This window comes from Zosterops lateralis (assembly GCF_965231275.1).
Source record: "Zosterops lateralis genome assembly, chromosome: 1".
Taxonomy (NCBI): Eukaryota; Metazoa; Chordata; class Aves; order Passeriformes; family Zosteropidae; genus Zosterops; species Zosterops lateralis.
This window is the reverse complement of record NC_139762.1, coordinates 81,119,935-81,134,655: the sequence shown is the minus strand read 5'-3', so window position 1 is coordinate 81,134,655 and position 14,721 is coordinate 81,119,935. Positions and strand designations below refer to the sequence as shown.

General features: G+C 37.5%; 1 protein-coding gene across 14 annotated transcripts in view; it reads right to left on the bottom strand.

Annotated features, from left to right (window-relative positions):
* SEMA5A (semaphorin 5A) overlaps positions 1-14,721 on the bottom strand; it is a 310,831-nt gene that overhangs the window by 195,186 nt on the left and 100,924 nt on the right. The gene's annotated exons all lie outside the window — the stretch shown is intronic.

The window sequence follows — 14,721 nt, the reverse complement described above, 5'->3', positions numbered from 1 at the left end:
AGAAAACACCACAGTAGAACTGCAATTCACTGGCACATATTCAAGCAAAGTTAGATTAAATATCCATGCATCAAAAGCAGCTGAGCACTAGAGGGTTTTATTTAGTTAGCTATTTAGTTATTTATTTTCTTTACAAAAGGATCTGATTAAGTGAAAAGCAGTGGGGAAAACAAGCAAATTTTATTTTTCATCATTTTAACAATAAATAGGTTGAGAAATGAGGGATGAAAAAGGAAAAATGCTTGACATTCATTGAACTTTTTTTTTTTACCTTCCCTTCTCAGACCAATTTAGTGCTACATTAAGCAGGGCAGACAAGCATGTGAGTTGCTGAAAATCAGCAAGGAGCATTACTTGTATTTAGAATATAAACTTGTTTCTACTTTCAAACTTAAGCACATGTAAATAGTTGCAAATCAAATCTCTAAATTTTCATTACCAGTAGCTATTTTTTTTCATTCATACCACCAACTGGACACTCAACAGTTTGGCTAAACAAACACTATATTGTGGCAACAGAGCATAATTAAAAAAAAAAAAAAATTACTTTTTTTAAATAGACACATAGAATATACAAAATTGCTGTGACAATAGAAATGGTAGTAAAGTCTCTAAAAAATGTCCAGCTGTACGAAAACCTCATCCTCTGGCATTCCAGAATTCTCAAGACATTGATTGAAGCTTTATCTTTTTTTTTTTTTTTTCCAGTGGTCTGGAACTTACGTGAAAGGTGAAGAGGGCTGTGTGTGTATGGCACAACAGGCTGTGGGACTGTCTATTTGAAGATTACAGGAGTCAAACAGTCACTTGAAAGACCAAAGGTGAGCACATGGTCATGACTATTTAGAACACGGAGTCGAAACCAACCCCCCTGAGGGTGCTGCAGAAATGCAATTTTTGATACTGCTATCATTAATTGTAGCTCAGGTTAACAACATTCATTCTAAGCTGTCTTCTTCACTCATGAGCATATTTTTGCTTTTGCAAATGTCGCAGTTGAAATAATCCATGCCTGGTGCCTGTTTCAGGATGATTTGTTCCTAATTTAAAGTTTTAGCACAAGTGGGCTATCCATTCCTAAGGAATGGGCCCAGGAGAAAAATGTTATTCTGTGTCAAAATGCATTCAGCCAATGCAGACAGCCATTAAATGCAGTGTGCAGAAGCTGTATCATCATATACTTTGGAAAAACAGATGGAACTGTGAAGTAGAATCACTTGGGTGTCAGAAAAGTAACTTCTGCATTTTTAATGTCAGCCTGTATGCATCTGGGCAATTTCAGGCTCACAATGCCAGTTTGTACACGTTCTGCAGTACTTGTAGTAAATTCACTGTTGATTTCCATCTGCATTGGATGGATGCTCAAATCAGGATTCTAACACTGGGGTGGAAAGCGGATGTGGCCACATATTAGATAACTGTGATTACAGCTGCCATCAGCCATTACTGCAGATGCTTTGCAGAGAACCCAGCAGGATTCTGAGGGGAGGAAAAACACTCATATACATTACAGGCCTGTATAGCCTTATACATACTTACTTACCTATTTTTATTTATGTGTATATATATATATATATATATATATATACATAAAAGGTTACTCAAGCAAGCATAAAAGACGCGTTTCTTAAACTTTTTGTACTTGATTTTGCAGCCTTAACTTTTCAGTCAGGCATTTCATATGAAACCATCAATTGCAAAGCTCTAAAAAGTTAAGAAATTAGGTAGGACATGGAAATGAGGAAATCCAGAGGTACATCATGAAGAATCTCACTTACTGGCAAAAGAAGGATATAAAAGAAAAGAAAAGAATAAAACAAAACAAAAATAAAGCCAGACCCACAGTGGAAACATCAGCCTCTGAGAGAAAAGGTAAGCAGCTGAGAATGGAATTACCTCAGCTCTATATTAGTAGGCCAAGTGAGACTTTTGGTCTTCTGAAATGAGAGGAGAGGAGTGGCTCCCCACAGCATGGGAGGCCAGGGACAGCTCAGTACACAGAATTGTGGCAGTGCCAGAAGGCTACAGGGAAGACTGAGATTCAAAGAGTCAAATCTCCTCCACTTGTCCTGCTGCCTCACAATACACAATAAAGCTTCAAGGTACAGCAAGCAGGTGATTGAGATCACTTCCAGGTTTGGAGCAAGGCAGCAGGGGCCAGGCAGGGCAAGGCAAGCCCGGACTAGAGAACAAGAATGAGGACTTTCTCAAGAAATCTCTCTGAAATCCGATTCCTCCTCAAAACATAAATTATTTTATCTCATCTTTGTTGCATTCAGCAGGGCTCTTGCTTGAGGGAATAAGGTCAGGAAGAGCAAATGGCTGCTAGAGCTCTTCTCCTTTTTCAGAAAACACTCTGAAACTGTGCCTCTTGTGTGTCACAAGTGGCAGCATGTGTCACACAGAAATAAGCATTTATGAGATAAAGCTACAACTTCAGGACACTTTTGTAAGGGAAAATGAACAAATAAACAGTGCCTGAAAAAAAAGGCAACCCAACCCCACGTATACTGCAAAAGTAAAAGCTTATGTAACTAATTAACAGAATAATTAAACTTCTTTTCACCAAAACAGTGAAATCTAGCTGAAAACCCATAGGTGAAACAAGACTTTTTAGTTTTGCTATGAATTATCTCCTTAGAGTCAAAAAACTCATAATTAGCTACTTAAGGCCTATAAATTATTTTTCTTCTAATTAAAACTATAACAGTAAAGTAGTAAGAAGTAATAATTTAAATGTATTAATGGCTTTTTAATTTATTAATGCAGATGCAACATGACAAGCTTTACACAATAACATAGCTGCACATTTTGTGTACTACAGCAGTACCATAAATAAATGTGTAAGGCAATTAAGCTGCCCTGCCAACACGTAACCTAATAGTATTGCTTGCTGGTCACAGGTGACAAACAGCAACATCCCTACCCATCCCAGCCCTAACCCTCCCCTTCCCAGCCCTAACCCTCCCCTTCCCAGCATTCTCCTCCCTTTCCTCTGCTCTCACTTCATGTGAATTACAGTTAAACACCAAGCCCTTTATTGACTTCTCTCCTCTTACTGCTGATACTGAGAACACTTATTGAAACACACCTTCAACCTGGATTTGTTTTTCCTTTAAAATCAGGTAGGCATGTTTGCCATTCTGCAGACATTGGTCTAAGACTCAAAGTTGTCCAGGGAAAACTATCATGGTGTACATACAGTCATGACAGCAGGTGATTGCCAACACACATTGTGTCCTCTTGGTACATTCAAGACATACTTACCCTCAGCAACAACAAACAAAAAAATTTTTCATTGCTATTATAAGACTGATATAACTCATAAATATTCAAAAAAAACCCCACTTTCTCATAGAACTAAAAGACGGATGTTGAAAAAAAAAATCTTTCTGAGAAAGCTACAGCTCTCTTTCACACGCTGGGAATCGGATGTTGCGGGTTTTCCTGGGGGGGAGAGCCAGGTTTTGGGAGAGAGGGTTAATAGCTTAGATTTAATATAAAACAAAGTTTGTCGTGGTTCATAAATCTACAAAGCAAACACAGCAGATTCCACTCAGCTCCAAGGAAAGGTCAAAGAATTCTCTTCAACAGGTTAAAGACAAAAGAGGTTAACAATCAAAGCTGGGCAGAAGGACATTAGATACTCATACTAAAAAAAAAAAAATGAAAGACCAGAAACCTGTCTCTGTTTTACTTTAAATTTAGTATCTGCCCAACAGCCCATGACTTGTTTGGTTTATGTTGTCCAAGCACTCGCCAAGGGTTGAACTCTGCAGTTCTTTGCAAATGAAATTGTAAAGTTCCCTCTAACCTAAGTTTCATTATTCAGTACTTCAAAGCAGAGCTACAGTAAACAGTAAAATAAATTGAGAAATTACTTACAATGAATAGAATGGTATCTTTAGAACCAAATTCAGAAGGGACCTTTAATAATAATACAACTTGGCAAATAACAAAGTCAAAAGACAATAAAGACCTCTTAATTTCATTTAAAAATTAACATAGATATTAAAAGTTTCAGTAGTGCTTATAGTGTATGTATGTGACACTTTGTGCTATGGTGTCCTTTTTAAAAATAGTGAGCACAAAGTTAAACATATGTACAGCAGCACCTTGAAGAAACTCTGTTAGCAAAATAAAAACAATAGCAATAATAACAATACCACAACAACACCACCATAACAATAACAGCAGCAACAATAACACCATAGTTGAAAACTAGCAGATTTGCAATATTAACAGAAGTCTCTGGGTGGCATCAGTACAACAAACTCACTTATCTTATCAGAAGAAAATTAAAATGTATTTCTACATGCTAGAGCTATTTTATAATTAAACCTATCTAATCTAAGGATGATACAATAACTCCATCTTCCTGAAGCTGTGTAATAATTTTAGCCTTAGATCTCTTCCCGCGATACTCAAGTTGCACTACTATCCTCTTCAAAGGCAGCGAGACATGTCAGAGGTCTCCCTAGGGACGTGCCACGCTGACTCTGTTACATCACCCCCGTGCCCTGGTGACAGTCCCATTAACCCCAGGGGAATCTATTAAGCAATGTGTCAGGGCTGGCAAGAGGAGATCCACCTGTTCACTCATTCAGCACGTCCTGTCTGGGGATTTATCTGCAACATTTGTGCTTGAAGGACATAGCTAGGACCACTTGTAAATGCTCTGCTGTGATGCTTCAGGACTCCACAGGCTCTAACTATCTTAACAACAGAACTGAGAAAAACAAGATTTTCTTCAGCAATTTCTGTGCATCATCAGTATTGATTCAGCGTGACTGTTAAGTTCTCTTTTTAAAACTACATTATATTATAAATATATCTGTGAATAATAACTTGACTCAGAACAACTTCAGGTTAACAAGCATTGCTCCGTGTTGGGAAAATAGGCAAGAAAAATGGCATGGCAGAGCCTTTTGCAGAAACTTTCATGATTCAATTTTGTCTATATTTTTTTCTTACACTTCCAACCACCAGTTTTCCTACCTCATTCACACTGTATTCTCTCCTCACAGAAATGCATTAAACACACCCTTGCTGGTAAGTCATTGACTCACTGCAGATGAAAGGAAGAAAGGTGCCATAGCTCAAGTGAAGAAAGGAAACACATGCCAACACCATTCCACAGGTTCCAACTAAAAAGAGGATTCCATTAAGAAAGTTCAGCTAAAGAAGAGCTGTATTACTTATGAAACCAACCACAACTCACACCCCTCCTTAACAGAAAGGGGTTGAGGCCTAGTTTGTCAAAAATATAACTTATTTTTCTAGAACTTATTCAAGGCATGTGTTGCTCAGCATTCGAGTGCAATGACTCCAATCTTGATCAATAAGTTAAAAAGAAGTAAATACTGTGCAGAAAGCAGCTATAGTTACAAACACGTGACTGACAATATAAGATATCAGGTACAGGTTTTTTTCCCCAGGTGAGCTTCTGAAAACACAGCTGCAAACAAACTTCTAGATTAGGCATCAGGGTTTGTCTGGTTGTCAAACATTGTAATGGAAAGAAACCTATGCTGCACCTGAACAAACTACACCCCTCAGGCTGCAGTTCCATGAAGCTCCACCACAACTGTGGTGGTTCTATTTATGGTACAAAGTATTTAAACCCATACAAATGCAACTTGTTCTTTAGATACTTGTAAAGTCATGCTTTATTTTTACTTTGAACCAAATTCCTACTCTAATCTTAGCTTAGTTCTGTTGCAAAACAGGCCAGAGCAGACTTCTCTCAATTGTTTTTTTTTCTGCTGGATGCATTAACCATGAAATCCTTAAAAGCGCCATTTCTTTTGAAAAAAAAATTCAAAGACATGACAAAAAATTCATTAAAAAAACCAACCCTCATCGAACAACTATAATTAACACAGCAAATATTTTTTTCTATTTCTCTTACAGAAGATTCATTCTGTGAATTCTGGGTTACAATACTCCAGCAAAAAAAATATGTTAAACTATATTCATTTCAAAATCTAAGCACAAATCTCTATCCTACTCTTCTTCCATAATGCCCATGGTAGAAGCCCAGCACTTGGAAGACAACAGCTCACTGCAAAGCAGAGAATGCCTGCCCATTACAGGCTGCTTTTCCTTTAATTCCAGACACATGTTTTCGGTATGCAGTGTTAAGTTGGTAGACCTGCTTCCATATACCTCCTCAGCTTTATGACCCTGACTGCTTATGCAGTCTGCTTATGCTTATTGCAGAACTGTATCCCCAAGGTGACTGCCTTGCCCATGCTGTGGAGCTTTATTCCACAGGTCTGGAGAAAATCCCACAGGGAGATTGTGCAGAATGCCCCTTACCTAGGCTGCACATCCAGAGGTGCTGTGGGATATAAAGCCAGGCACACCCAATACAATTACAGCCCTGGGTGAACAGTCTGGGCATTCATTAACCCTTTCTACATGCTCCTACTGCTATCCTCCTTTAGCATGCATTGCAGGGGCAGACAAAATAATTATTAATGCATCCTAAAATAGTAGAGCTTAAAGGTAGGACCTACACTTGATTTTGGTTCCAGAGTTGAAGTTAAGTAGAAGGAGAAAGAAAATGCCCAAATAACACGATCTTAAGTACCAGGCAAATTCATAGTGCACCAGGAGGAATTAGAAGGCACCAGGAAGGTGCTTTTTCTGTAACTTTTCATACACAAGAAAAACTACTACACTGATAACCTTAGTGAAATAAACAAACAAGGAGTAAGCAAGTCTCTAACATTTGAACATCACAGAAAGAGACAAATGTTTTCTAGAAGAAAAAATACAAATTGAAAAGACAATCCCAGCTCAACACTCCAGCAAAATTCCTGGTCCACTTGTTACTAGAATGTAGTTGGCATGTCCACTTTTTCATCATAGATAAGGTTCAAACATCCACATGTCAGGCCTAAGGAGAGTCATGGATGGAAATAGATCTAATGGTCTGTGCTACCAGAAGGCTCTAACAATCCAAATGGAGTACATCAGAAGCAGGCTGAACACAGCATATGAGGAGAAAGCACTAGTTCAACAACAAGAAGACAGCACCACCCAACACCATTTAATGCTTTTTTGTAAAGTGAAAGGATTTGGACAGATGGATGCGTTACACTACTCAGTATTTCACTTTAATGAAAAAGATATTTAACTTGCAATATAGAACTCATTTACACCAGGGCTGTGTACAGAATTAAGAGTATGTGGATGGACATCGTGACTGGGACATGAGAGAATATATGTTTATATGTTTAGCTAAGCCCTTGTTTTTAATAAAATCAAAAATTCAAAACATTTCTTATAGAAATTATGAAAACATTTTCATCTGAATAATACAATGAAAAATATAGACATTCTGGTAATTAGTGATTAGACAGTAGGCACTCTACAGTTTCCAAAAAAAGTGTCCAGGAAGATATATGAAAACAAAACATCACTTCTTCCCTTCCAGGAAAAAAAATAAGATTTTTGTCTAGGCAGGGTTATTTAATGCAATCCAGTCCACCATAAAGGAGAAGATGAAGTTACAAAGTTGCCCAGAATGATTAAATCAGCAACCACAAACGAAAAGATTCCTCTTTTAAGTTTTACCACACTACATTTGGTTCTCCTTTGGAAACACGAAAACATATCAGATCTCCATCTGCAGTTCAGAGCTCATCTTTGCTTATAAGGAGGGGGAAGAAAAAAAACTAAAGAAAAGAAAAGAACCAACAAAACGACAAAGCAACCTCAAAACTACAGATCCCACAAACGAGCCAGCTGCCTTCCTTCTACTAACCAGTAAAACTTAATACAATCCTGAAGCTTGCTTTTCCATACAAAGAGAACTGCAGAAGCCAAGAAATATCTCTACCTAGTCTTGTCTAGAAGCACTGCTTGTCACACTCCTCTCACACACACTTTAAATCATTTGTAATAAAACAAATCCCAAGACCATAAACCTCTTGATATTCTCCAGAAAGTTCACCACCTGTTTATTGCGCATTCATTTTATCAACAGCTACAGCTTCAGAACAATTTTGGAAGTAATGAGGCAAGGCTGTAAGTAATTTATTATTAATGGGGAAAAGAGAAAATGAAGCATACTTCCTACCAGGTATATGGTTCTTGACTTCAAATGCATGAATACTTGAACTTCTTTCTTAAGCCTATGGTAAATTTATTCCCTTCTACCCAACTCCTCTCCTCTTTCATTGATTCTCTCAGTAGACACAAAGTGGCTGCCCCAGCCACCTCTACTGCTCTCCAGGCAAAGCAGACACAGTCACAGCAGTTTCCCTGCCCCAGTTCCCTCACCTGGTTTTATAATCCACTCTAACCTTCAAGGTCTAAAATCTAGCCTGCGTTCCTGTTTTCTCTGCCCTGCCAGAGCTCCCCCAGCTAGAAGTAGATATTGCTGCATTCTTATGTGTGTGCATATGTCTATTACTGGGATAATTAAAGGGAATTTGGGTTCTGACTGTCTGTGCCCTCAGGGAAGAGACAGGAACATCTGCTGCAACGTCTACTTATTTCTTATTTTTCTGAACAAGGGCTTGGAGTTGTTTATGCTTCATTGTTCAAACACACATATTGCATACAAATACAAGAAAGTGTAAGGAAAAAAAGACTGAACTCCCACTTAGATGAAAGTGGTTTCAGCGCTACCAGCAAAGTTAAAAACCACTAACTTCACACCTCATCCAGCACAGAGCCCTAATGCTCTTCCCAGGGAGAGCAGCTACTCCTTACAGTTACCACCTCTGCTCCCTGTGCTGCTGCTGCCAATCTTCCTGAACGTGATGGAGGGACAGACTGACCAGGGGAAACATTTGACATCCTCAGTCACGCACTCTCTTCAGAGGGGTTTAATCTTTCACATTTTAATGCTTACATGCTGGCTTTGGCAGCCAGCCAAAGAATTCATTTAGAAGGAAATCATATTGTATAGTTATGGGAAATCATTATTTAGTCTCAAGATGGAGTCTTGTAAAGAAATCTGCTCAATTTTAATACATGTATTGTAGGGAGCAGAAACAGAAACCAGACTGCCCATAGACAGTTATGGACTGTTAATTTTTGTTGGAAATACCTATGCTTCAATTAGCAAGACCTCTTTAGCTAGAACTGACCATCCTGCAATGAAGCACTCTTACATATGTTGGCCTATGAACATAATTACCTTTTTTATTTACATTGTCTCAGCAAAATAAAATTTCTTGATCCTATCAATTCTATCCAAAACTGTAGCTCACAAAATATAGGTCTGATGATACTTCATAAAGAAATACAAAACCCAACAAAATAAGACATAGTGTAAAACAAAGGGTATAGAGAGCAAAGCCTGACACTAATCCTTGTAAGAGTTTGGAGCCAGGACTTCAAAGAGGAATATATTCCCCACCTCCTCTACTCACCCACCACAAAAACAAAAAGATGCCCCAAAGCCAAGAAAAAGAAAGCAAAAAGCAAGGAAAAAAGGAGAAAGAACCACAACACTACAATCAACACTTCTCTTTGCAGAACTTACTTTTGTTCTAAAAGGCACTGTTAAACTCCAGGGCTTTGTCACTATTAACAACTACTTTAGTAGATTTACTGTAGAGCTGGTTGTAAAACAGTCAGGTCCTCATTCCTAGATATGGTAGAAAAGAGCCATAAATCCATCAAAACAAAACCTGAAGTAAGCACTGGAAATGGAAAGACAAGCTTCTGATGAGTCAAAGCTCGGTCCAACCTGAATGTGCCAAATTGTCATGTAACAAGTATCTACCACATTCAGCCATACAAAATCAGCTGCTACCCAGTGTCATAAAGTCTTGTCAACAACAGACAAGCACTTCCACAGAAGAAAGGGAAGAAAGCATATGGAAAAACAAAAACAAACAAACAAAAAAAAACACCCACAGTTTAAAGAAGCACCGACTATGGTTCTCTTCTTCCACCCAATCTATCTAATAAACAAAATGTATCTTGGTAAGGTATTTAAGAAATTAGGAAGAAAATAAAAAAAACAAGTAATGTTTTTCCTCCACACCTCTTAAGATTCTTGAAACTTTAGAGCTCGAAGCAAGGCCAAAGGATGGGCCACGGTTTCCCCAATATCTCAGCCAAAGTGATATGCAGCAGGAGGTGACATTCAGTGACAGGCAGTAAGGGCAGCAGGTGTCATCAAGTGACAGCAATGCAAGCCCCACAAAGTGCACAGGATCTGGAAGGGAAGTCCGCCGGAATGAGTCTTTCCAGTAACTGTGCCACTACAAAGTGTGAAAACAAAGTTGCCCAGGATCAGATGGCCAGTAACTGCAGTTGTTGACATCTTTCTGAACTAACAGTTTAAGTTACTTAGAATTATAGAATGGTTTGGGTTGGAAAATACCACTAAGGTCATCAAGTCCAGCTGTTAACCCATCACTGCCAAGTTCACCACTAAACCAACTCCCTAGGCACCACATCTCCATGTGTCTTGAATACATCCAGATATGGCAACTCCATCATCTCCCTGGGCAGCCTGGCTCAATGCTCAGCAATGTTTTCAATGAAAAAGTTTTTCCTAATATCCAATATAAGCCTTCCCTGGCACATCTTGAGGCAGCTTGCTCTTGTCTCATCACTTGTTGCTTGGGAGAAGAGACCAACCCACACTTTGCTACAACCTCCTGTCAGTAGTTGTAGACTGATAAGGTCACACCTGAGCCCCCTTTTCTCTAGTCTTTTCTTATGAAAAGAATTTAAATTATATCTGGTGGGAGGAAAAATTAAATAGAAAAAAACCCAGAGCAATATTTTGCTCCCTCTTGCTTTAAGAACACACACACACACACACAAAAAAAAAAAAAAAAAAATTGACAAAACTTCATCTGCATATGAGCTCTATTTCTTGATTGCTGATCTGTTTCTTTAACATATCCCAGTTTGGATGGTTTACAACCTTTTAGCAAAAATACAGCTCTTTTGAAGAAGAAGAAAAAGTAAAAAGAACAAAAAATCCAGATTTTAAGTCCATCTGCCCACTTTGTACAGACGGTAGGATGCACCAGGAGCATCTCCCGCATTTTGCTGCTTTGTTAACAACCAGAGAACTGCACATGCTCTAAATAGCCACATTAGGGCAATTAGTAACAAATCAGCCATGGAAAGGCTCATAGGACATGTCTGCACAGCTCACTAGCCATGGTAGCCACTGCTAATTTTCTATTATCGAAATTTATGAAAATTATTAGCATTCTATGAAGGTCCAGCACTTGACTGGGATGCCAAAATAATTGTGAATTGATGCTTGCTTTAAAACATGATCACTGTCAGGGGGTAAAAAAAGTAGCTGGTGTGCAAGTCCTTTGCTTAGAGAATTCAGCCCCTGCCATTCCCTCATTTCTATGGGAATGGGCAGCAATGACACTGGGTGATTCAGGGAAACATAGGATAGTAACCTTCCATCTCCAAAGATGGGTTTTTTTAATTAAAAGTAAAGAGCTGAAGGTTGCTCTTCCCCATCAGAAGCTTAATCTCCTGCACAAAAGTAAAAGCAAACCTGACTCAATACAAAAAATATAGAACGGATGAAGGAATTATTTTCCTCCTTAAGAGGGGCTGGCTTTTGGCAAGGTAGCACAAACAATCTTGTAGTCCTGTCATCTAGACAAAGCAGCATCTAGCAATCAACATTTCTTCCCTGATGAATCATCTTCATCTAAAGAAAAACTCAAAAGATGATAGGTTACAGAACGCAATACACCTTAATCTCACTGCAGATGCTGGCAGATCATCTTTGAAATTTATTTATTTATGAAAAATTGGTAAGAAAATGAAAAAAAAAACAGGAAAAACTAAAAAGCTTAGCTGACTACTATTAGTTTAAAAGAAAACTCACAGCAAGATTAGGAGAAAGAGAAGAGTACAAACAAAAACAAGTTCATATGCTATTTATCCTCCTTCATTCAGCCCACATATTATTTCCTCTTGGCATGTTAAGTGCATACACTCCATACACAAACCACAGGATAAAATGAGCAGAGCAATGTACTGAGTCTATATTACTTAGACAAACATCAAGTGAGGGAATTCTGTGGTGGTCAGACAATAAGGTTAAGAAAACATATTTCTTAGGATTCTCTAACCAAGAAATCAAAAATAATTGTGCTATTTTTCATTTCTGGTTAACCTCAAGCTGAAATGAAGGGTTTAAATTCATTTCTTCTATGGATTGAGACGTGCTATTTTTGAGCATGTTTATTCAACAGATAACTTTGTAACAGCACAGTATGTATTTAAATTATCACTAAATATAGCTTCTAAAATTATGTAAATTGATTTTTTTTTTTGTTGAGACAGCACAACTTTAAATTCTGATTATTTTATGGGAGCCTAGAAGAATGAGACTTGCCCCAGAGCAAATGATCTCTGCTTTTTTCCCAGCATCAATTAAGTCAAGTTCACAACTGCACTTTATTTCTTATTAAAAAGCCAAAGAAATTAAACTTTATACAGGTAAATTTCAAGACAGTCAATACTTAAAATTTCACATCTGAAACTAGAGTGGGTAATTTTTTTTTCCAGTTCACTCACACGCTGCTAAGCAGTTGTGATCAGTTCTACATCATGGGTAGTGTCTGTCTACAGAACGAGTCTTCAACTGAGTTTTGAAAGGTCTGGTGTTTCAAAGTTCAGCAAATGTATGTGTCTGGAGAAACTGTAACTGCTTTTATCCTTTTTGTTGATTGTTTTCATTTTTGGTTGGTTATTTTAATATATAATCTAATAAAAGGTCAGGTCCACAGAGACCTACCACAAAGGTTCTGTAAAGCAGTTGGACTACAAAATGCTGGAAATATTTAGACAAACATTACACCAATCAAATGTTTTGCTTTGGGGTTTTTTGCTTAAGAATAGTTCAACCTTTATAAAGCGTCATTGTTTCTCATAGAGCAAATGTGGTTTTTACAGCATTTTCTATCTGTTCAGGTTAAACACTATAATATAACCCCTTTACTACAATGGTTTTTCCAAGTAGCTGACAATCAGTAAACCCTTAAATGCACTTATAGAGTTAACATTTCATATCTGCATGCAAATGAAAGTATATCCAAATAAAATAAAATTTAATAAAAATAAAATTTGTAAGACTAATTTTAATGAGTAGCTTATTTAAGCCCTTTCTCTGTTTTAACTCTTAAGCTACTTCAAGCATAATTTTCTCTTTTTTTACATTGTAAACATTTGGAAACTTGTGTAAAGATCAAGGATCTCACACAGAGACTCTCTGTATCCATTCTGTAATCTGCACTTTTTTTCCTTTTACCCAGTTCTAAATTACACTTGATTTATACGCCCTTGACTGCAACTATTGGAATTAGTTAGGACAGCTGATGAATTCTTAGCTTATGCAGACAGATTTTATTTTTTTTTTTTTATTAAGCCTGCATTTCAACAGATTAGCACATTTTTGCACTTCTAGATGCAGAGTCCTCCTTAGAGAGAGAGAGAGAAAGGAACTTCAAACAGGGACCGTGCACCATCAGTCAGCTTCATCACATAAAACACTGAACTACGCACTCCTGGACTGATCCTGTCCATCTCTCCAATACTTAGAGGTCTATTTATATAAATCTGTTTTCTGTGATAATTCCTAACAACTTTAAATAATGAGAAAAGGAAATTTTCAGCTTCCAAGGAAGACACAAAGCGCCTTATTTTAGTTGAAGGATGCTCTATGACAAGAAATTTTAGAGCTGCCAACATTTTCTGATCTATAGCTCACTTTCTTACTTACAGATTCTGGGAGAGCAAAAAGGTGCATTATTCAGTCTTAATATTAATTATGCAGATAAACAAATTACAACATGGTTATTAATACTGTGTATGAGAGACATAAAATGAAATCTTTGAGGTCATGTAAAAAATATTTTCAAAGTATGTGCATCTCCTGCTATTGCATCTTCTTTTTCCTCTTCCACTAGCAAAGAAAGTAGTTGAGCAAAAGTTCTTAGCTGGTGGGTAAAATTCTTGCCATTTGCTATCAGAAGATATATCACAGTCTTCAACTAAAACTATTTAGCTAGAAAAATCAGTGCTAGAAATAGTATATGCATCTCTACACAAGGTATCTTGACAGAATCATCACCTAGGTGAGCAATTTTTGATGGGCAGTGGAAAAGAAAGCAAGCTCTTTCAGGAGATATACTCCCCTTCCATATTTCACTATGACAACTCCTGGGGACTATTTTGTCTTTTTATTAGGTTTTTTGCAGCTGTTCATCCATACGCTACACCAGACACTCACTCCATTAGTTTTATTTAATAGTTTATACTTCATCTACCATACCTCTCAAAGGAAGACAAATCAAATAAGTACATTGCTACTTTGGCATACCAGAAACTACAAAAAAAAAAAAGTGCTTTGATCAGTTATAAATAAAATAAAAGTGTTGATATCTCTGTAAACTTAGTACTGAGTTTACTTACAAGCTTTAAAGTACCTACAACTCAATAGCACTCAGCCTTGGTTAATGTTCAGCATCCCATACAGTATTTAGCTCTGGTGGATCTAATACTGTTACAAGATGACTTTACAGACTAGGCCATTAAAGCAGCACTCAAAGGGATTTTAACTGTTACGAATTGATTTTTCAACTCGACCTTGGCCTAGCAGTGCTAACGACATCAATAGATACAGAGAGTATTTTCCTACAGGCCTTCACGAAGTCAGCAAATGTCACAAGAACATGGATATCAGTAAGGTGGCTGTTT